Genomic DNA, 24,234 nt, shown 5'->3' on the forward strand with positions numbered 1-24,234 from the left:
ATGGTGTGTTAGTTTCTGCTTTATAACAAAGTGAATCAGTTATACATATACATATGTTCCCATATCTCTTCCCTCTTGCATCTCCCTCCCTCCCACCCTCCCTATCCCACCCCTCTAGGTGGTCACAAAGCACCGAGCTGATCTCCCTGTGCTATGCGGCTGCTTCCCACTAGCTATTTTACGTTTGGTAGTGTATATATGTCCATGCCACTCTCTCACTTTGTCACAGCTTACCCTTCCCCCTCCCCATATCCTCAAGTCCATTCTCTAGTAGGTCTTTGTCTTTATTTCCGTCTTACCCCTAGGTTCTTCATGACATTGTTTTTTTCTTACATTCCATATATATGTGTTAGCATACGGTATTTGTCTTTCTCTTTCTGACTTACTTCACTCTGTATGACAGACTCTAGGTCCATCTACCTCACTACAAATAACTCAATTTCATTTCTTTTTATGGTTGAGTAATATTCCATTGTATATATGTGCCACATCTTCTTTATCCATTCATCCGATGATGGACACTTAGGTTGCTTCATCTCCTGGCTATTGTAAATAGAGCTGCAATGAACATTTTGGTACATGACTCTTTTTGAATTTTGGTTTTCTCAGGGTATATGCCCAGTAGTGGGATTGCTGGGTCATATGGTAGTTCTATTTGTAGTTTTTTAAGGAACCTGCATACTGTTCTCCATAGTGGCTGAACCAATTCACATTCCCACCAGCAGTGCAAGAGTGTTCCCTTTTCTCCACACCCTCTCCAGCATTTATTGTTTCTAGATTTTTTGATGATGGCCATTCTGACTAGTGTGAGATGATATCTCATTGTAGTTTTGATTTGCATTTCTCTAATGATTAATAATGTTGAGCATTCTTTGATGTGTTTGTTGGCAATCTGTATATCTTCTTTGGAGAAATGTCTATTTAGGTCTTCTGCCCATTTTTGGATTGGGTTGGTTTTTTTTTTGTTGTTGTTATTGAGATGCATGAGCTGCTTGTAAATTTTGGAGATTAATCCTTTGTCAGTTGCTTCATTTGCAAATATTTTCTCCCATTCTGAGGGTTGTCTTTTGGCCTTGTTTATGGTTTCCTTTGCTGTGCAAAAGCTTTGAAGTTTCATTAGGTCCCATTTGTTTATTTTTGTTTTTATTTCAATTTCTCAAGGAGGTGGGTCAAAAAGGATCTTGCTGTGATTTATGTCATAGAATGTTCTGCCTATGTTTTCCTCTAAGAGTTTTATAGTGTCTGGCCTTACATTTAGGTCTTTAATCGATTTTGCGTTTATTTTTGTGTATGGTGTTAGGGAGGGTTCTAATTTCATTCTTTTACATGTAGCTGTCCAGTTTTCTGAGCATCACTTATTGAAGAGGCTCTCTTTTCTCCAATGTATATTCTTGCCTCCTTTATCAAAGATAAGGTGGCCATATGTGGGTGGGTTTATCTCTGGGCTTTCTATCCTGTTCCATTGATCTATATTTCTGTTTTTGTGCCACTACCATATTCTCTGAAGTCAGGGAACCTGATTCCTCCAGCTCTGCTTTTCTTTCTAAAGATTGCTTTGGCTATTCAGGGTCTTTTGTGTTTCCATACAAATTGTGAAATTTTTTCTTCTAGTTCTGTTTAAAAATGCCAGTGGTAGTTTGATAGGGGTTGCATTGACTCTGTAGATTGCTTTGGGTAATACAGTCATTTTCACAATGTTGATTCTTCCAAACCAAGAACGTGGTATATCTCTCCATCTATTTGTATCATTTTTAATTTCTTTTATCAGTGTCTTATAGTTTTCTGCATACAGGTCTTATGTCTCCTTAGGTAGGTTTGTTCCTAGGTATTTTATTCTTTTTGTTGCAATGGTAAATGGGAGTGTTTTCTTAATTTCACTTTCAGATTTTTCATCATTAGTGTATAGGAATGAAAGAGATTTCTGTGCATGAATTTTGTATCCTGCTACTTTACCAAATTCATTGATTAGCTCTTGTAGTTTTCTGGTAGCGTCTTTAGGATTCTCTATGTATAGTATCACGTCATCTGCAAACAGTGACAGTTTTACTTCTTCGTTTCTGATTTGGATTACTTTTATTTCTTTTTGTTCTCTGATTGCTGTGGCTAAAACTTCAAAAACTATGTTGAATAATAGTGGTGAGAGTGGGCAACCTTGTTTTGTTCCTGATCTTAGTGGAAATGGTTTCAGTTTTTCACCACTGAGGACAATGTTGGCTGTGTGTTTGTCATATATGGCCTTTATTATGTTGAGGAAAGTTCCCTCTATGCCTACTTTCTGCAGGGTTTTTATCATAAATGGTGTTGAATTTTGTCAAAAGCTTTCTCTGCATCTATTGAGATGATCATATGTTTTTTCTCCTTCAATTTGTTAATATGGTGTATCACATTGATTGATATGTGTATATTGAAGAATCCTTGCATTCCTGGGATAAACCCCACTTAATCATAACGTATGATCCTTTTAATGTGCTGTTGGATTCTGTTTGCTAGTATTTTGTTGAAGATTTTTGCATCTATGTTCATCAATGATATTGGCCTGTAGTTTTCTTTCTTTGACATCTTTGTCTGGTTTTGGTATCAAGGTGATGGTGGCCTCGTAGAATGAGTTTGGGAGTGTTCCTCCTTCTGCTATATTTTGGAAGAGTTTGAGAAGGATAGGTATTAGGTCTTCTCTAAATGTTTGATAGAATTCGCCTGTGAAGTCATCTGGTCCTGGGCTTTTGTTTGTTGGAAAATTTTTAATCACAGTTTCAATTTCAGTGCTTGTGATTCGTCCGTTTATATTTTCTCTTTCTTCCTGGTTCAGTCTCGGAAGGTTGCGCATTTCTAAGCATTTGTCCATTTCTTCCAGGTTGTCCATTTTATTGGCATAGAGTTGCTTGTAGTAATCTCTCATGATCCTTTGTATTTCTGCAGTGTCAGTTGTTACTTCTCCTTTTTCATTTCTAATTCTATTGACTTGAGTCGTCTCCCTTTTTTTCTTGATGAGTCTGCCTAATGGTTTATCAATTTTGTTTATCTTCTTAAAGAACCAGCTTTTAGTTTATTGATCTTTGCTATCGTTTCCTTCATTTCTTTTTCATTTATTTCTGATCTGATCTTTATGATTTCTTTCCTTCTGCGAACTTTGGGGGTTTTTGTTCTTCTTTCTCTAATTGCTTTAGGTGTAAGGTTAGGTTGTTTATTTGAGATGTTTCTTGTTTCTTAAGGTAGGATTTTATTGTTATAAACTTCCCTCTTAGAACTGCTTTTGCTTCATCCCATAGGTTTTGGGTCATCGTGTTTTCATTGTCATTTGTTTATAGGTATTTTTTGATTTCCTCTTTGATTTCTTCAGTGATCTCTTGGTTATTAAGTACTGCATTGTTTAGCCTCCATGTGTTTGTATTTTTTACAGAGTTTTTCCTGTAATTGATATCTAGTCTCCTAGCGTTGTGGTCAGAAAAGATACTTGATAGGATTTCAATTTTCTTAAGTTTACCAAGGCTTGATTTGTGACCCAAGATATGATCTATCATGGAGAATGTTCCATGAGCACTTGAGAAGAAAGTGTATTCACTTGTTTTTGGATGGAATGTCCTATAAATATCAATTAAGCCCATCTTGTTTAATGTATCATTTAAAGCTTGTGTTTCCTTATTTATTTTCATTGTGGATGATCTGTCCATTGGTGAAAATGGGGTGTTAAAGTCCCCTAATATGATTGTGTTACTATCGATTCCCCCTTTTATGGCTGTTAGTGTTTGCCTTATGTATTGAGGTGCTCCTATGTTGGGTGCATAAATATTTACAATTGTTACATCTTCTTCTTGGATTGATCCCTAGATCATTATGTAGTGTCCTTCTTTGTCTGTTGTAATAGTCTTTGTTTTAAAGTCTATTTTGTCTGATCTGAGAATTGCTACTCCAGGTTTCTTTTGATTTCCATTTGCATGGAATATCTTTTTCTATTCCATCACTTTAGGTTTGTATGTGTCCCTAGAGAGGTGGGTCTCTTTTAGACAGCATATATACGGGTCTTGTTTTTGTATCCATTCAGCCAGTCTGTCTTTTGGTTGGAGCATGTCATCCATTTACATTTAAGGTAAGTATTGATATGTATGTTCCTATTACCATATTCTTAATTGTTTTGGGTTTGTTATTGTAGGTCTTCCTTCTCTTGTGTTTCTTGCCTAGAGAAGTTCCTTTAGCATTTGTTGTAAAGCTGGCTTGGTGGTGCTGAATTTTCTTAGCTTTTGCTTGTCTGTAGAGGTTTTAATTTCTCCATCGAATCTGAATGAGAACCTTGCTGGGTAGAGTAATCTTGGTTGTAGGTTTTTCTCCTTCATCACTTTAAATATGTCCTGCCACTCCCTTCCGGCTTGCAGAGTTTCTGCTGAAAGATCAGCTGTTAACCTTGTGGGGATTCCCTTGTGTGTTATTTGTTGTTTTCCCTTGCTGCTTTTAATGTTTTTTCTTTGTATTTAATTTTTGATTGTTTGATTAATATGTGTCTTGGCGTGTTTCTCCTTTTTATTTATTCTGTATGGGACTCTCTGTGCTTTCTGGACTTGATTAACTATTTCCTTTCCCATATTAGGTAAGTTTTCAACTATAATCTCTTCAAATATTTTCTCAGTCCCTTTCTTTTTCTCTTCTTCTTCTGGGACCCCTATAATTCAAATGTTGGTGCATTTAATGCTGTCCCAGAGGTCTCTGAGACTGTCCTCAATTCTTTTTTTTCTTTTTTCTTTTTTCTGCTCTGCAGTAGTTATTTCCACTATTTTATCTTCCAGGTCACTTATCCGTTCTTCTGCCTCAGTTATTCTGCTACTGATCCCTTCTAGAGAATTTTTAATTTCATTTATTGTATTTTTCACCACTGTTTGTTTGCTCTTTAGTTCTTCTAGGTCCTTGTTAAACGTTTATTTTATTTTCCCCATTCTATTTCCAAGATTTTGGATCATCTTTACTATAATTATTCTGAATTCTTTTTCAGATAGACTGCCTATTTCCTCTTCATTTGTTAGGGCTCGTGGGTTTTTGCCTTGCTCCTTCACCTGCTGTGTGTTTCTCTGTCTTCTCATTTTGCTTAACTTAGTGTGTTTGGGGTCTCCTTTTCGCAGCCTGCAGGTTCGTAGTTCCCGTTGTTTTTGGTGTCTGCTCCCAGTGGCTCAGTTTGGTTCAGTGGGTTGTGTAGGCTTCCTAGTGGAGGGGACTCGTGCCTGTGTTCTGGTGGATGAGGCTGTATCTTGTGTTTCTGGTGGGCAGGTCCACATGTGGTCATGGGTTTTGTGGTGTCTGTGGCCTTATTATGATTTTAGGCAGCCTCTCTGCTAATGGATGGGGTTGTGTTCCTGCCTTGCTAGTTGTTTGGCATAGGATGTCCAGCACTGTAGCTTGCTGGTTGCTGCGTGGAGCTGGGTCTTGGCGTTGAGCTGGAGATGTTTGGGAGTTTTTCGCCGTTTGATATTACGTGGAGCTGGGAGGTCTCTTGTGGACCCGTGTCCTGAAGTTGGCTCTCCCACCTCAGAGGCACAGCCCTGTCGCCTGGCTGGAGCACCAAGAGCCTGTCATCCACACGGCTCAGAATAAAAGGGAGAAAAAAAAGAAAGAAAGAAAGAAGAAGATAAAATAGAATTAAAAAAATAAAGTTATTAAACTAAAAAATAATTATTAAAAAAATTTTAAGTAATAAAAAAATTTTTTTAATTAAAAAAAGAAAGAAGAGAACAACCAAACCAAAAAACAAATCCACCAGTGATAACAAGTGCTAAAAACTATACTAGGAAAACAAACAACAACAAAAAACCGGACAGACAGAACCCTAGGACAAATGGTAAAAGCAAAGCTATACAGACAAAATCACACACAGAAGCATACACATACACACTCACAAAAAGAGAAAAAGGGGAAAAAATATATATACCCTTGCTCCCAAAGTCCACCTCCTCAGTTTGGGATGATTCGTTGTCTATTCATGTAATCCACAGATGCAGGGTACATCAAGTTGATTGTGGAGCTTTAATCCGCTGCTTCTGAGGCTGCTGGGAGAGATTTCCCTTTCTCTTCTTTGTTCTCACAGCTCCCAGGGGCTCAGCTTTGCATTTTGCCCCGCCTCTGCGTGTAAGTTGCCGGAGGGCGTCTGTTCTTCCCTCAGACAGGACGGGGTTAAAGGAGCCGCTGATTCGGGGGCTCTGGCTCACTCAGGCCGGGGGCGGGGGGTGGGGGGGTGGGGAGGGAGGGGCACGGAGTGCGGGGAGGGCCTGCGGCGTCAGAGGCCGACGTGACGTTGCACCAGCGTGAGGCGCGCCGTGCGTTCTCCCGGGGAAGTTGTCCCTGGATCCCGGGACCCTGGCAGTGACGGGCTGCACAGGCTCCCCGGAAGCGGGGTGTGGACAGTGACCTGTGCTCGCACACAGGCTTCTTGGTGGCGGCAGCAGCGGCCTTAGCGTCTCATGCCCGTCTCTGGAGCTCCTTTAAGCAGCGCTCTTAATCCCCTCTCCTCGCGCACCAGGAAACGAAGAGGGAAGAAAGTCTCTTGCCTCTTCGGCAGGTCCAGAATTTTCCCCGGACTCCCTCCCGGCTAGCTGTGGTGCACTAACCCCCTGCAGGCTGTGTTCACGCCGCCAACCCCAGTCCTCTCCCGGCGCTCCGACCGAAGCCCGAGCCTCCGCTCCCAGCCCCGCCCGCCCCGGCGGGTGAGCAGACAAGCCTCTCGGCCTGGTGAGTGCTGGTCGGCACCGATCCTCTGTGCGGGAATCTCTCCGCTTTGCCCTCCGCACCCTGTTGCTGTGCTCTCCTCCGTGATTCCGAAGCTTCCCCCCTGCAGTCTCCGCCCGCGAAGGGGCTTCCTAGTGTTTGGAAACGTTTTCTCCTTCACAGCTCCCTCCCACTGGTGCAGGTCCCGTCCCTATTCTTTTGTCTCTGTTTATTCTTTTTTCTTTTGCCCTACCCAGGTACGTGGGGAGTTTCTTGCCTTTTGGGAGGTCTGAGGTCTTCTGCCAGCGTTCAGTAGGTGTTCTGTAGGGGTTGTTCCACATGTAGCTGTATTTCTGATGTATTTGTGGGGAGGAAGGTGATCTCCGCATCTTACTCTTCCGCCATCTTGAAGCTCCCCTTAAGTTAATTTTTGTATTTTGCAAGGTAATGATCCAACTTCATTCTTTTGCATTTGGATATCCAGTTGTCCTTGCACCATTTGTTGAAAAGATTATTCTTTCCCCACTGAATTGTCTTGACATCCTTGTCAAAAATGTAAGGATTTGTTTCTGGATTCTCAATTCTTTCCCATCGATCTATGTCTATCTTTTTTTAAAAATTTATTTATTTTGTTTTTGGCTGTGTTGGGTCTTCGTTGTTGTGCGGGGGTTTTCTGTAGTTGTGGCTAGTGGGGGTACTATTCATTGCAATGAGCAGGCTTTTCATTGCGGTGGCTTCTCTTGTTGTGGAGCACGGGCTCTAGGTGCGCAGGCTTCAGTAGTTGCAGCACACGGGCTCAGTAGTTGTGGCTCACGGGCTCTAGAGCACAGGCTCAGTAGTTGTGGCACACGGACTTAGTTGCTCCGCAGCATGTGGGATCTTCCTGGACCAGCGATCGAACCATTGTTCCCTGCTTTGGCAGGCGGGTTATTAACCACTGCGCCGCCAGGGAAGTCCCTATATGTCTATCTTTAAGCCAGTACTTCATTGTTTTGATTACTATAGTTTTGTTGTGGCTTGAATCTTTCAGTAATATAATTAACACAGTGCATTTAGTAGTCCTAGTGGTGAGCTGCAAGAGGCTGTCCAGGTGACCTCACGCAGCGTGGTCCAGATTTTTGTTTGCTCCAAACTGGACTGGAACCTTTATTCACTTGCCACAGCAGGAATGTAGGAGGTGTACACTGGGACTGTGAAATTCCTTTAGGGCATAATAACATGGTGTGACGTTGACCAGACCTGTAAACTGAGCAGCTCTGAATACATACAGACAAAGCCACTAGCAGGATAAAGGGGGGGGGGGTGCTTTGGGTATCAGATATAAAATTCACACTTAGTTTGCTGTTTCTGAGAAGCTTTTAGAGATGCTCTCCCCAGACGCGCAGCCCAAGGGACTGCAGTAAAGGCTACCCTTGCTTAACCACTCTGCCTTCCAAGTCACTCCTCCTTGGCTCTCTGCTCCCAAGACTTGGCTCTGTGAGATCTTCTGTAGGTCTACAGTGGTAGCATGCTCTTGGTGTCCATATAAACTAAGCCATTTTAAAAGGATACTTCACAGACACTTTTTAGACAATATGCTTATGCCATGGTTGTGTATCTTTAAAGAAATGGTTTTCTAGATGTGCTAAATCTTTATCTCCTTGGTCCAGATTTTCAGTGACGTTGGTCAGTTAAGCATTGTACATTTGAGGAACTGACAGTGAAGAATACAATGAATATTAGCACAGTTTGGTACCACTGGCTTCATGCTAATGTGCTGTCTATTTTACCTATCATGACTTTTGCACCATGAGTTCTAACGACAATAAATTTTGTAATTCCTTTCTGTCATAATTTCATAGATTATGATTTAATTTTTAGAGAAAACAGGTGGCATTTACACACAAGTCAAGAAGCATTAGAAGAACCAGGGATGTAATATACAACATGATAAATATAACACTGCTTGCTGTATGTTATATAGAAAGTTAAGAGACTGAATCCTGAGAGTTCTCATCACAAGAAAAAAACTTTTCTATTTCTTTAATTTTGTACCTATAGGAGATGATGGATGTTCACTAAACTTATTGTGAGCGTCACTCCTCAGTGTATGTAAATCAAATCTTTATGCTATACACCTTAAACTTATGCAGTGCTGTCAATTATATCATATAAATTATAGCATATAACTGGAAGAAAAAAAAAGAATTGTATACTTGAATGGTAATTTTGAGTGAAATTCCAGAGGCTGAATATGGACTGTTACGAGTGAGAAATTCCTGGGACCACAGTGTTTGGGGAAAGTCCCCACAGTTTTGTGGTTCTTACCTCCAGGAATGCTACCAGATTTTCATGGTGGAGTTATGTATGTGAATGATCTAGATACACCAGTTAAAGACAGAGATTGTTAACGTGGATTAAGAAAAACAAGACCTAACTATAAGAAACCCATTTTATATATAAAGACTGAGATTATAAATAAAGGGATGGAGAAAGATATACCATGATAACATTAACTAAAGAAACTTGGAGTGTCTATATTAATTTCAGACAAAGCTGACTTCTGAACAAGAAAGATTATCAGGAATAAAATGAGGCAGTTGGGCTTCCCTGGTGGCGCAGTGGTTGAGAGTCCGCCTGCCGATGCAGGGGACGCGGGTTCATGCCCCGGTGCGGGAGGATCCCACATGACGCGGAGTGGCTGGGCCCGTGAGCCATGGCCGCTGAGCCTGCGCGTCCGGAGCCTGTGCTCCGCAACGGGAGAGGCCACGGCAGTGAGAGGCCCGCGTACCGAAAGAAAAAAAAAGAGGCAGTACATCATGATGAAGGGTGTAATTCTCCAAAAAGACATAACAACCCTAAACAAGAATGCACCTAAATATGTACCAAAATACTTGAGTTAAAAACTGAGAGAACTGAAAGGAGTTATAGACAAATCCACTATTTTAAATAGAGGCTTCAACATCCCTCTGTTAATAGCTGATGGATCAAGCGGGCAGTAAATCAGTAAGGATGTGGATAACCTGAGTAGCGCTATCAATCAACTGGATCTTGTTTATTTTGTTAACATCTTTATTGGAGTATAATTGCTTTACGATGGTGTGTTAGTTTCTGCCTTATAACAAAGTGAATCAGCTATACATATACATATATCCCCATATCTCCTTCCTCTTGCATCTCCCTCCCACCCTCCCTATCCCACCCCTCTAGGTAGTCACAAAGCAGCGAGTTCATCTCCCTGTGCTATGCGGCTGCTTCCCCCTAGCTATTTATTTTACATTTCATAGTGTGTATATGTCAATGCCAATCTCTCACTTTGTCCCAGCATACCCTTCCCCCTCCCCATGTCCTCAAGTCCATTCTCTAGTAGGTCTGCGTCTTTATTCCCATCTTGCCCCTAGGTTCTTCATGACCATTTTTTTTTTGCGGTACGCGGGCCTCTCACTGTTGTGGCCTCTCCCGTTGTGGAGCACAGGCTCCAGACGCGCAGGCTCAGCGGCCGTGGCTCACAGGCCCAGCCGCTCCGCGGCATGTGGGATCTTCCCGGACCGGGGCACGAACCCGTGTCCCCTGCATCGGCAGGCGGACTCTCAACCACTGCGTCACCAAGGAAGCCCCATTTTTTTTTTTTTTTTTAGATTCCATATATATGTGTTAGCATACGGTATTTGTTTTTCTCTTTCTGACTTACTTCACTCTGTATGACAGACAAATATATGGAACGCTTCACAAATTTGCGTGTCATCCTTGCGCAGGGGCCATGCTAATCTTCTCTGTATCGTTCCAATTTTATTATATGTGCTCCCGAAGCGAGCACAATCAACTGGATCTTATTGACACCTGCAGACCACTCTATCCAACAACAGCAGAACATACATTCTTCTTAAGCTCATGCAACAATTCACCACGATAGGCCACAAAACACACCTTAACAAACTTAGAAATCATATAAAGAATGTTCTCACCACAATGGAATTAAACTAGAAATCAGTAGCAGAAATATAGCTGAATCATCCTCCAAATTATTTGGAAATTAAACAACACACTTCTGAATAACCCATGAGTCAAAGAAGAAGTCTCAAAAAAATCTAGAAATATTTTGAATTCTACTTGAAAGACATCTCAAAAGAAAAGACAGGAAAACTTGACAACACAAACAATAAAATGTTTGATTGTCAGAAAACATCACAAAGAAAATGGAAAGAAACAACAATCTGGGAAAAATATTTACAGCAAATACGACAAATACAACATACATATTTTTTAAAAGAAAAAAAAATTTTTCCTGTTACATTATCAAATAGGTAAAAAATGATACTATTCCAGTAGCTATACATTTGAGATTAGTGCACTTTACTGAATGCATGCTAAAATCTATTTTTAAAAATTCTGTGCAAAGTTGATAGTTTAGTAAGAAAGGCACTTTCCAACTTTGTTAGTGATAATTTGTTGCAACTGTCCTAGAAAACAATATGGCTAGTAATCAAGAGCATTAATAATGTTCAAATACTTTAACCTAGGGTTTCCACTTCTAAAATATGACAAAAGTTTACACACAAAGACATGCCTTATATGAATGAAAACCTGGAGCACAGAAATCGACAGTAAACTAGTGCTTTTACAAATATCGTGATAAATCTGCTTGGTGAGATTTCAAGAAGCTATCAAATATTAGTTTACCAAGTTTTTAAATGATAGAACATGTTTTGAGAGTAAACAATATACAAAGTTATAGCTATAGAATAAATATAATTTTATGTTAAAATGAATAGAAAAAGAAAATAAGGAATTATGGCAGAGTAATTATTGCTGCTGTATTGCATCTATATATTAAAGTTATGGGTCATTTTGGTTTTTTTTTTTACTTCTTTATAATTTTTTGGTATATTCCATATTTTCTAAGTGAATCTTCAGTACTTTAATAATCAGTAATAAAACCAGTAAGTAAATAAACAAAAAGTTAACTCCCAGTTTCTGGAATCCTCTGTTTCCTCCTGCTAAACTCTTAAGCATCTTCCAAGGTACAGATCAAAGGTCACCTCCTCTGTGAAGTCTTCCTAGACCCTCAGAGTTAGTTACTCCCTCCTTTGTTTCTGTCAACTCTTTGCCTGCAGCTCTCTCCCTCATGCATCACCGTGACTCATTTATTTGTTGCTCCCACTAGACAGAGGATCAAGGGCCATGTTTTGTCGTCATCTTGTCTCCGTGGTAACCAGGACAGCATCTGGTACAAAATAGACATTTAATTCATCATTATTATGTTATTGACAGGTCAGTTCACAATCCCCCTGATTCTCTTGGTTGCGATACATATCCTTTCCCAGCTGATATTCCTAAGAAACCAAAGAACTAGGAAGGCGTGAGGGAAGAGACATTTCTCAGATCCATTGAGGATTGACTTCTGTTTTCCTGCGCATGGCCACATGATCCAAGGTGAGTGTCATTTCTCTCCCTGGGAGAAGAAATTACATCATCTTCTGAAACAGAATGAGTAATTTGTAGTTGATTCCTGCCACAGCTGAACTCTGATCTTTTGTTTTCTATAGTGAATGTGTTAGACTGTTCTAAATAAAATCAGTCAAAAACTTTTAGGTGAAAACATCCTTATGTCTTAGATCTCTTCTGTAGCACCCTTAAGACCGGGTCCTGAGAGTAGCCTTTCTTGATTCAGGTCTGTAAAGCAGATGGGCCTAGATTTTCTCACTCCATGAATAGCTAGTAAGAAACTTTCCCACATGTTTTATGCTAGTGAGATGGTTACAAAATGCATTTGCCAGGTGGCAAAATGAGTCCCAAACTTTGATGATACTCAAGGCTGCTTTTCCTGCTGAAAATGAAAACCAGGTAAAAAAAATGAGATAAAGGTGTACACATTACTGAATGACACGAGATGAAAGTAAATGATCTTGAATCCAAAAAGGTGAGCTCTTATTCTATGCATATGTCCAACCCAATGACAGTGGGTTCTTTTTTCCTTGTGTGAAGTTTAATATTCTGGGTCAACTTAGCTAGGTTACAGTATCCAGATACTTGGTCAAACGTTATTCTAGATGTTTCTGTGAAGGTATTTTTTTAGTGAGATTAACATTTGAATGTTTATGTGATACACACACACACACACACACACACACACACACACACACACACACACACAATGGAATACTACTCAGCCATAAAGAGAATGAAATTTTGCCATTTGCAGCAACATGGATAGACTTGGAGGGCATTATGCTAAGTGAAATAAGTCAGAAAGAGAAAGACAAATACTATATGATATCACTTATATGTGGAACCAAAAAAATAAAACAGACTAGTGAACATAACAAAAAAGAAGCAGACTCACAGATTTAGAGAACAAACTAGTGGTTACCAGTGGGGAGAGGCAGTACAGGGGTAAGGGATTAAGAGGTACAAACTATTAGGTATAAAATAAGCTACAAGGATATATTGTACAAAACAGGGAATATAGCAAACATTTTATAATGACTATAAATGAAATGTAACCTTTAAAAAATATGAATCACTATATTGTACACCTGTAACATATAATATTGTATATCAATGATACTTCAGTTAAAAAATTAAAGTATTAAAAAAACTTAAATCTTTAACTTAAGCAGATTACCCTCCATAGTGTAGGTGGATCTTATCAAATCATATAAAGGCCTTAATAGAAAAAGACTGACTTCCCCAAGCAAGAAGGAATTCTGCCTGCAGCCGGCTTTTGGACTCAAACTGCAATTCCTCCCTGAGTCTCCAGCCTGCCAGCCTACCCTGCAGATTTTGGACTTGCTAAGCCTCCAAATCATGTGAGCTTATTTCTTAAAATAAATCTCTCTCTCTGTATATATACACATCCTGTAGCTTCTGTTTCTCTGGATAACCCTGACTAATACACCCTGCTACAGCTGAATTGTTAGATCAAGTGATACCCCTGTGGCATTCTACTACCGGGAAATAAATTTAATAAAGTTGTGTAAAACCATTTCAAGCTGTGGAGGAAAGGAGAGTACAATCCTTAGTTATTAACAAGGACATCTACCTCTTCAGGAATATTAACTATTTTCCTGTTAGCCTTCTTTTTAAAGATAAACCCACTTTAACAGTGTACTAGATCTGTGATTTTCCTTGGATCTTCAAGCATGATGATACGGGAAATGTTGAATATCTCCAATCTTGCTTCAATTCATTGGTAACGGAGAGTAGCCAGGTACGGCAACATCTACTTCTTGATCAGCCATCATCTCTACCGTGGTGACTTTAAGTGTTAGGGAATGATTCCAAATTCGTTTCATTGGTTGTTGTAACAAATAACCATAAACTGAAACAGAAATACTTTCTTCCACAGAAATCCAAAACAAGCTTCAAGGTGTCAGCAGGTCCATGCTCCCTCCAGAGGCTGTAGGGAACAATTCATTCCTTGCCTCTTCCAGCTTCTGATGGCTGCCAGCATTCCTTGACGTGTGGCTGCATCCCTCCAAATCTCTGCCTTCCCAGCCACATTAGTTGTCATTTCTCTTTCATCACCTTTAATCTGGAATAGTTTTGAAGTCCTCCCTTGACTCTCATGACCTTGAGAATTTTGGAGATCGGAGGCCAATCATTTTTTATAATATTCCTCAGTTTGGGTTTGTCTGATGCCTCCTCATGAGTAGATTCTGGTTATGTTTCTTTGGCAGGGATATCGCAGAAGTGGTCCTGTGTGGCTCACTGCAGCCTGTTAGGGCACACATTTTATAATACTTTGTTCCATTACTGGTGATACTAACCATGATCACTTGGTTAGGGTGGTGGTTGCCAGGCTTCTCCAATGTAAGTTTACTACGTCTTTCTTAATAATTGAGTATTTTGAGGGGTGGTACTTTGAGGTTATGTAAATGCCCTGTTCCTCATCAAACTTTCAATTTCCCCATTTATCTATCTAGATATTTATATAATGAATTCCTATGTTGTTTCCTGGGTTTTAATTCATTACTCTCATTATTTATTTTGATGCTCTGACTCAGATATAGCCAGTAGCAGCCTCTTCAAACTGGATTCTGTTTCCTTTTGACATCATTTTTCTTTTTTTTTTGAGCACTTCCTTAGTTATGGCAGAATAGGATATTCCAGGCTCATTTCTTACTTTCCCTGTCTCAGCTTTGGAATCAGCTCTTTTCCCAAGGAGTCCTGATTCCTTTAGTTTAGAATAGTATTTAGAAGCCAAGACCTGGTGCTGGGTGTGGTCATTTCCATTGGGAAGTTGCTACTCCCAAGCCCTTTCAAGAACTAGGCAATTTATATATATACACATGTTTACAATTATATTTATCTACATATATTGAAAACCGTGTGTTCACATTAATATCTCCAATTCCAGTCCAACTAAACAGGGTCTATTCTAATCTTCCCCCTTTCCATATTTGGAACTCCCTTCTCTGATAGTGAGAAACTTGACTCCCACAATCCATAATATAGTTACTGATTTGACCAAGCCTCCTGGTCTTGCTCAGGCTCTGACACCCTGCTTTTTTTTTTTTTTTTGCGGTACGCAGGCCTCTCACTGTTGTGGCCTCTCCCCTTGCGGAGCAAAGGCTCTGGACACGCAGGCTCAGTAGTTGTGGCTCGCGGGCCCAGCCGCTCCGTGGCATGTGGGATCTTCCGGGCTGGGGCACGAACCCGTGTCCCCTGCATCGGCAGGCGGACTCTCAACCTGTGCCACCAGGGAAGCCCTGACACCCTGCTTTGTGTCATGACAGCTCCTCTTCACACCTTTGCCAAACGCCTACCTTCCTCTGCCCCTTATAATGGCTTTCGGACTGAATTGTTTAGAAAAGAAAGGGAAGGGAAATGAAAGAGTAAGAGAAAAATAATATTCAGCCAATTTTTGTTAAATGTGCACTATGGGCAAAGGATTATGCTAGGTGCTCTCTGGGATACAAATAATAATAATAATAAAATGCATCAGAGCTTATAGATTTAGCAGTCAGCTGGGCAAGATTATACTGCGATAGCAAACGGCTCCTACATCTCAGGGGCTTAATACCACAAAGGTCTATTTCTCACTCACATTTTGTGTCCTTCGTGTCTCTGCTCTATCTCGTCTTTATTCCAGGACCAGGCTAAAGGAACAAACCGTTCCTGAGATGTGCTAATCTGGGGATGGTCTTGCAGTGGAGGAAATAACAGGATGGTTGGAACCACATGATAAATCCTAAAGCTTCTGACTGGAAGTTGCCTCTGTCATTTCTGCTCACATTTCACTGACCAATGCAAGTTATAAGACCAAACTTGACATTATTGGGGCAAAGAGTTACAATCTTTCTGCAGAGAGAGGAAGCGAATATTTGAAAAAAGTCACGCAATAAACCACGTAGATCTGTGGCCCTGTACAGTTAACTACCAGGCACAATATAATAGAGGAAAATGCATACTCCATTTAATCCCACTTTACACTAAGATGGATAGGAAATATATAGCAAACTGAAGGGTATGGCCCTTATGCTATCAAGACATTTTGTGGTCTTGAAGAAAAAAAGATTTCAGGTAAAAGTGAGAAATAGATAAAAATGGCAATAAGGACACTTGCCTGGGTAGGATAAGCAGAGGAAATAAGGAAAGCAGTACGTTCTTTAAGACCTGGAGAAGGAACATAAAATAGTATGTAACATTCCTGAGGAGGTCGATGTTCAAGTTAGTAATTTAGGTTTGCACCCTCCTCTCACCAACAGCCCTAAAGGGTTTTGTAGAGCTTTATGAGATTCACTTCCCAGCAGTGGAATCCCAGAGGGGTGTTTCTTGGACTAACAATTTATTTGTAACAGGGGAAGAAAAAACCCACTATCGCTGGACTGCATATATAGATAGAATAAAAAACGATATTTCAGATTTTCCCCAATTTAATGATTGAAAAATGGTATCTCAGTGTAGTTTTAATTCAGATTTCACTTATTCTGAGTGAGGATGAGCATCTCTTATGTTTTTACGCCTCCATTTCCATCTCAGTGGGCTGTTTTTATTCATCCCCTACACCTATTTTTCTGTTGGGTTTTGAGTCTTTTTCTAATTGATTTCTAAGAAAGGTTGAGAAGGATTTTGTTGGTCTGGGCTGTGATGAGGAATTCTGCCAGAACTGTGCCAGGTGCTAGGGATGGATGGGACACAGCAAACGGAAAGACTCACCTGTTTCGAGTATTTGGGAAATAGCAACCAGCTCAAGGGTGGGACTTAGGGCTCACGGAGGCCCTGGAAGGAGCACAGCCCCATCCAGGGTAAAGAGAAGTTCTTAGCGTCAGGCTTTCTAGGAGCAGACGCTGAGATGGAGGTTCTTTTTCAAGCGATTAATTTCCAGAGTCCTCTCGGGAGAAGATGAGTGAGAGAACCAGGACAGGTCAAAGGAGGAAAACTAAGCTGGAATGTGGTCTCCGTGGGAGACTAGCTTCAGCTGGGCCCCATGGGAAGCTCCAGAGCATGAACTGCCCCCCAGAGCCGGCTGTCCCGACCTTGAGAGAAGCAACTTGCTCTTTGTACTCCATTTCGGTAAGTCCTTGGTGGAAAAATGTAATATGGTACCATGAGATCCACAGTAATATATATATTTGGCAAAACCAAAATATTACACATTATTGGAAATCAAGTACCACCTGGTTGCCCTGAAATAGTAATTTATGAATGCATGTAAAAGCAAACTCAGATTTCATACCCACCTGGTAGGCGGTTTGGGATGATACGTTTTATGAGCGGCACAAGAAGTATATACTGTTAACTTTGTTTAAGATTTCACTTTGAAGGATACATTCTAACAAACATAGCTCTATATACATGAGCCCTGCTTCTGGCTCCATTGTGCACTTACAGAAAAATACACATGTTCATTTCCATATCTAAGTTGAAACTATTACCACGGTTTGTACAAATCTTACTACCCGACCTTTATTACAAGATGTGGAGGTGAAATAAATTCAGAATTTAGTTTTTTTTTTTTTAAGTGGGGAGGACACGGCTTCCAGGTCAAGACGGTTTGGGTTTGTTGGAGAGCAGGCCTCCAGAGAAGAGGGCAGCTGTGAGTCATTGGCAACCTCTAGTCACAGCAGCAGAGGGATGGGTGCGCCGGCCCCTAAAGGGCATCTGGGCGGGGCACCGGACAGCTTCCATTACATGTAGTAGGGTCTGGAGTTCCCCCCCCCCCGCCAAATTCTGCAGTATCTGCCGATGTACAAGTCCAACTGTGTACTTGAATGTCCCCTAAAAATGTTCCCAAATAGCAAGTGAAATGGCTTTCAACAAAAGCTAATGGATACAGCCCAGAACATAATTGGGAAACTCATGAATCAGAGACTTGTAGTTCCATTGTCTAGGATAATCATTTGTTATCTCAAGCAAGATACTCTGCTGGGACCCAAGTGTTAGTTGATGAACGTTTTGATTATTGAGTCCCAGGTGCAAAACGCTGGAAGCTTGACTCTTCAAATGTATCACGTGGTTACAGGTGGTAATGGCTCCTATGATGATGGCAGAGTTTAGCCCAAGCAAATATTTATAATTGACAATGAATGTGTGAGCAGGTTGCTAATGAATGGATGTGCTGATTACTTTCCCCTGTCACAATCATTAGCTCTTGCTGGGTTTAACTGCCAATCTGACGCTATAGATTAGAAATGACAGGATGCTGGCAAAGATCCACTGTGGGGAAGAATATTAAGAAAATTTGTACATTGTATAAGTTTTGATACTTTTATTTCCAAATATGAATTGTTTGTGTGTGTTAGCAGGGGGTTGTGGCTTAATTATAGATCTAAATGAAAAGCATTTAGATTTATAAGTATGTCTGGATTTCTGAAGTCTTTCATTTTAGAACAGGAAGCCAAGCTGAGAAAATGATGATATTTTCTTGGCTTCAGGTGGATATCTTGAACTAAACAGTGGACTTTGAGGTGAGATGTATTCATAAGAGAAACGTTTTGTTCTTTCCTGTTACCAATGTTAGTATTCAGTTTTTGGTTGTAACGTTTGATGTGCCTTTGTGTATACTTGCATATGTTTGTTGGGTTGTTGATAACGTTGTTTTCCGTATTCATGGTGTGGTGTTATCATCCATGACGGTGACCACTCCTTCCAGCAGAGTTTGTGCTGGTGGCTTTAGGTTGTGATGATTTTTGTGTCTGAACATAGCAGCTGCTGAGTCTGTCTTGCCTTCAGTGTCACGTGTTAGCTCTTAGTGACAGGACCCTGAATGCCCAGGCATGGGGTATGCCATCTGGGCAGGAGTATCCCTTGCAGCTATGACATGACATACGGACCCCGAGCTTAGCCTATGCCTTGTGGGTGCCTTGGTGGGCCTTTTGTCCTCCAGTGACCCTCCTGACCTGCTTATTCGGTGGGTTGTCTCTTTGTACATCAGTGAGTCACAAAGTGGCTAGTGAATGTCAGGGGCAGATGTGGTGACACAGTGTGCATAGGGCTGCTTGAAAAGAGTGACACTCTCCATGAATCCGCCCTGTCCCCATTTGGGCCGCCTTCATTTCGGCAGCAGGACTTGCCTTTAAGGCGTGTTAAAAGCTGGCTTATCAAGAGTGAGAAGAGGGCAGAGGGAACCAGCAGCTGTGTTCACTGATGGGGTAAAGTGGGCTTTTGATCAAGATTTTCCTAGAATAGCTATACAGGGATGTGTGTACCTTCCTGTTTTTAATGTCAGACATAGCAGTACAGCTTTGCTTTAAGATAAAGGGCACTGCCACCTCCTTCAGTCACCCTGTGTGTTCCTCTAGGGACTTAGAACAGCAGCAGCAGGTGACAGTTCACATCGTGGCAGCTCAATGCTTATTTACCGAGAACTTACTATGTGCCAGGCACTGTGCTAAGAAAAATACATACTCTATCTTATCCAATCCTTCCAACCATTCATTGTTGTACTAAAGGTACTAGGGGTAAGTGCCTTTAGTATCCTTATTTTGCAGTCAAGAAAGCAGAAGCTTGTAGAAATTTAAATGTTTGCTGAGGTCACACAGCAAGAGAGGAGCTGGAATTCTACCTCAGCCTTCCTCACATCAAAACCCATGGTCTTTTTTTCTTTAATAGATATGAAGCTTTTTAAAAAAACTTTATTTTATTATTTATTTTTGGCTGCGTTGGGTCTTCGTTGCTGCGCGCAGGCTTTCTCTAGTTGCGGCGAGCGGGGGCTACTCTTTGTTGTGGTGTGCGGGCTTCAGTAGTTGTGGCACATGGGCTCAGTAGTTGTGGCTCATGGGCTCTAGAGCGCAGGCTCAGTAGTTGTGGTGCACGGGCTTAGCTGCTTCTCGGCATGTGGGATCGCCCCAGACCAGGGATCGAACCCATGTCCCCTGCATTGGTAGGCAGATTCTTAACCACTGCACCACCAGGGAAGCCCCAAGACCCATAGTCTTAACCATTAGGATAACTGCCTCCAGGGCCAATGTCTGCATGGCTGGTAACAGCCTGCCTCTTTGTCCCGGAGGTGCAGGACCTGGTGATCTGCCCTGATAGAGGAGCACTTAAGAATATGGCTTTTGGGCTTCCCTGGTGGTGCAGTGGTTGAGAGTCCACCTGCCGATGCAGGGGACACGGGTTCGTGCCCCGGTCCGGGAAGATCCCACATGCCGTGGAGCGGCTGGGCCCCTGAGCCATGGCCGCTGAGCCTGCACGTCTGGAGCCTGTGCTCCGCAACGGGAGAGGCCACAACAGTGAGAGGCCCGCGTACCGCAAAAAAAAAAAGAATATGGCTTTTTACAATTTTTAATCATAGGACTTGGCCTGACATATTTATTCAGGTGAGTTTCTCTGATTACTTCAACCAAACAGAGGTGTTCTGGACCCGTTGCAATCATCTTTGGTTTGTAAATTCAGGCTGATGCCAGATCCTGTCCCTTTCCCTTTCCCAGCTCCTGGAATCAGCTTCTCAGTCCTGCTACAGGGTGCTAGACAAGGCTCAGGTCAGGCCATGTCCTCAGACTTCTTGTCCCCGTGCCTTCCCACAGGAGCCAAAATCCTTCCGGAGTTATTCTCTCTGTCATGCCAACATGCAGCTCCACTGTGGGACTTGCTGGTTATTCTCCACTGAGTGGAAATCAGGGCCATAGTTTTTCACTTTCTTTCTCCAGGTCACAGAGAGCACATTGTTGCTTTTCTTATCTCCTTTGTCCTGCCCAGGCCCACTTCTCACCACTTCTACCATTACTACCCTATTCTAAGTTGTCTCTTGATTACAGCAGTGGCCTTTAATTGGTCTTTCTGGTTCTACTCTTATTTCCCCTGTATGAGTTATCAATTGCTGTGTAACAAATTATCCCAAAACATAATGGCAAAACCAATAATCATACATTGTGACACCGTTTCTGTGAAACGGAATTGCCACTGAGCTGGGTGCCTCTGGCTCAAAGTCTCTCGTGAAGTTGCAGCCCACCTGTGGGTCAGGGCTGCCATTACGGCAACATAAGACTGGGGCAGAAGGATCTAATTCCAAGATCACTCACATGTCTGTCACAGGCTTCAACTCCTCATGGGCTTTGGACTGTGGGCCTCTGTTCCTTGTCACCTCGTGTGGACCCCTCCATAAGGTGGCTCATTAGTATGGCAGCTGGCTTCCTCCAGGATGAGTGATCTAAGAGATGGAGAGGGAGAGAGGAAGCAAGAGAGAATGCTCAAGATGGAAGCCACAGTCTTTTTGTAGCCTAGTCTCAGAAGTGTCATGCCATTACTTCTGTCATTCTATTCATTACACATGAGTCCATGATAGCAGACTGTCCTCAAGGGGAGGCATTATAGAAGGGCAGGAACACTGAAGGTGGGGGTCATTGGGGGCCATCTAAGAGTCTGCCTACATCCCCTGTGGTCTATTCTCCACCCAACAGCCAGTGATAGCATTTTTTAAACTGTTTATTTTGAGATAATGATAGATTCCAAAAATGTCTTTATTGTGTGTGTCATAACAGATCAATTTTAATTTTAGCAGCTGAAGCTATACAAAGGTACACTTATAAACTTCATGGGAGTGTTGTACACATTCAATAAAGTGACAACTGTGCAGTATCACTTAGTATCTCAAAATCAGGAACATACTTTTGAATTGTTTAAACACAATCTACAGAATTAAAAACAAAATCAGAATCCACCCACAGTTACACTAATTGTCAATTAAAAGTTTTACCACTTACTACTTGATATAACAATCAATATCTAGTAGGGAATATCAGAAATGATTTCAGATTCTCATCCTGTTGTACTCTGTTGGGAAGATTTCTTGAATAGCTATGGGATTGGCCAAAGACGGGTACAACCAGGACCAGAACAGCAAGTAAGGTTCTACCACAGTTTCTGTCATTTTCACTTTTTTTCTTTGTCAGTTAAAAGTGAACAGTGAGAATTAAATACTTATCTTTACACATACAAGGTATGCTGTGAAAGCATATTTGCTTACAAACATATAGAAATGTTTATATGTGAACTAGTTTAAGAAAATAATGTATAAAAGTAAAAACATTAATCATCTCTGACCCTGGAAAGATCAATTCCATATTTTATGTTATAAACAAAAACAGTTTTAGTTTTTTGAATCCCTTATCCAGAAATACTTGAAATGGAAGACAGACAGAAATTATTTATTTTTACTCTCAACATGGCTGTGAAAAGAGTTAAATTAAAAAACCAAGAACATTGAAACGCCTAAGTCCAGAATGAGTCCAAATATTTGGTCACATAGAATATTTTTTTACAACTTATTAAAATTTTATTCAAATGTACTTTTGTTTATATTAAAGAAAAATAGCCTTGGTCTAGTGGATATTATAACTAAATGAAGGAGAGGGAGGTCCACTTCTAGAATTACACGTGGGTACATACAGTGGTTCTTTGTTACCCAGTGATAATTATTTCACCTGTGCTGTTCAGAAAAAGTAACCACCAAGGTGAACTCTGTTGTTTCAAAGGAAGATTTCTCTGGTCACATAGAATATCATCTTTAAGAGTAGGATTAACAGAAAAGGCTTTACACGCAGTTTTTAGTCTATAAATACAATAGGCATTTTGGTATTTTGGCCACCAAAGATGTCGTTTTAAAATGTAAATCAGGTCATGGAGCTCACCTGCTCAAAACTTGTCAATGGCTTCCCAGTGTCCAAAGTCCTTATGACCCACGAGGCCCTTCAAGGATCTCCGCAATTTTTCTGACCCCTTTTTCTTCTACTCTCCCCTTTGCTTCCTTCCTTTCTTGTACAGGCCTCCACTATTCCTGTGAAACCCACTTCCATCTCAGGGCCTTGGCCTTGCTGTTCCCTCTGTACTGGACCCTTCTCCTGGGGGAGCCACAGACTACATGCAGTTCTCTTCGGAAGTGGCCACTCCTCAGACTCCATCCCTTGCCACCCTAATGAAAACATACCCCTTGTTGGTTTCCACTTCCTTATTCAGTTGTTTTTTTCTTTGTCGTGTCATACATCAATTACCTGACTTGTGTATTTTTCGTATCCTCCAGTAGAATATCAAACTCCTAGAGGGCAGGTCTTGGTTTTGTATTTGCCTGTGTCCTCAGTGCCTAGGACAATTCCTTGCCATACATAGGGGACAAATATAATAGGTCCCACTGTACTGAATCATGTGGAAGCGATAAACAAAGTCCGTATCCACCAGAAGCCAAAGGAGAGATAAAATGATTTTCATGATGTCCTTATCCTGTGCCCACATGCCATCTTCTACCCTTGGAGTAACAGTTCAGTCACTCCAGCTCACCAAAATCAACAAGGAGATTTTATCATCAAGAAGTCAGAATTCAGGTGCTGTCCTCACAGTGCAATGAAAACCCACTAAGAGCCCAAAGGGCAACTTTATGGGAACACTGCTTTCAGCCTCCTTCATTTTGGAATGAGAAACAGTGCCCCTTCTCTTGGGAGCTCCTTAGTGAGCTGTGACTCCCTTCATGGCTGAGAGAGAGGGGGCTGGAGAACACAGGCTGATTAGGATGTCAGCTGGGGCAAAGGGAATCAAAGGTCCTTCTTGTAAGCGTTTTTTGTAAGCACCATAACATCAGTTCAAGCCTCCTACACGGTGACGGGGGAAAAGCCCAAGGCTGAATGGTTTATTTTGTTGTCTTTACTTCAATAATAAAATATCAAGTATATTTTAGTGGAGAGTTTCTGATATACCTTTTAGTATGTCAGGCTTTTATCCTGGACTCTATCCTAACTTGTGAGAAGATGCTTGAGGCTAGTGCCAAGGGCTGGTGAAGGGAGAGACTATGTGATTTTTATCATTGTCTGGTGAGAAAAAAAAAAAATTGGTTCTCTTGTGTCAAAACAGAGCATTTGCTTTGTACGCACTGCAGCTGAGAAATGGAAAGGAATGGAAAGAGGAGGTACCATCGCTATACAGGAATTTTCTTCCTTTAAAATGTTAGAATCTCTTATATAACACATGGGCTATTTTTTTCTGAATAGCACCTGAATGTGAGAAGTGTCTCTGTGGAGTAAATAGAGTAATCTCTGTGCAATAAATTGTGTGTCAGCATCTTCGTTTTCTGGGTGGCATGATGGACTTTCAAAGGCCTTTTCTGTTTTTAAATTTCTCTTCTCAAAGCCATACACATTA

At 41.2% G+C, this 24,234-nt stretch overlaps 1 long non-coding RNA gene and 1 other non-coding gene across 2 annotated transcripts; one reads left to right on the forward strand and one right to left on the reverse strand.

Moving 5' to 3' along the window:
• The first annotated feature begins 6,272 nt into the window (after positions 1–6,272).
• LOC109548538 (uncharacterized) lies at positions 6,273–23,772 on the forward strand. Its single transcript, XR_002174636.3, has 2 exons — positions 6,273–12,093; positions 22,870–23,772. It is a non-coding gene; the product is annotated as an uncharacterized lncRNA (long non-coding RNA).
• LOC117312505 (U6 spliceosomal RNA) lies at positions 10,371–10,477 on the reverse strand. Its single transcript, XR_004526829.1, has one exon. It is a non-coding gene; the product is annotated as a U6 spliceosomal RNA (small nuclear RNA).
• Positions 23,773–24,234: the final 462 nt, after the last annotated feature.

This window comes from Tursiops truncatus, chromosome 5 (assembly GCF_011762595.2).
Source record: "Tursiops truncatus isolate mTurTru1 chromosome 5, mTurTru1.mat.Y, whole genome shotgun sequence".
Lineage (NCBI taxonomy): Eukaryota > Metazoa > Chordata > Mammalia > Artiodactyla > Delphinidae > Tursiops > Tursiops truncatus.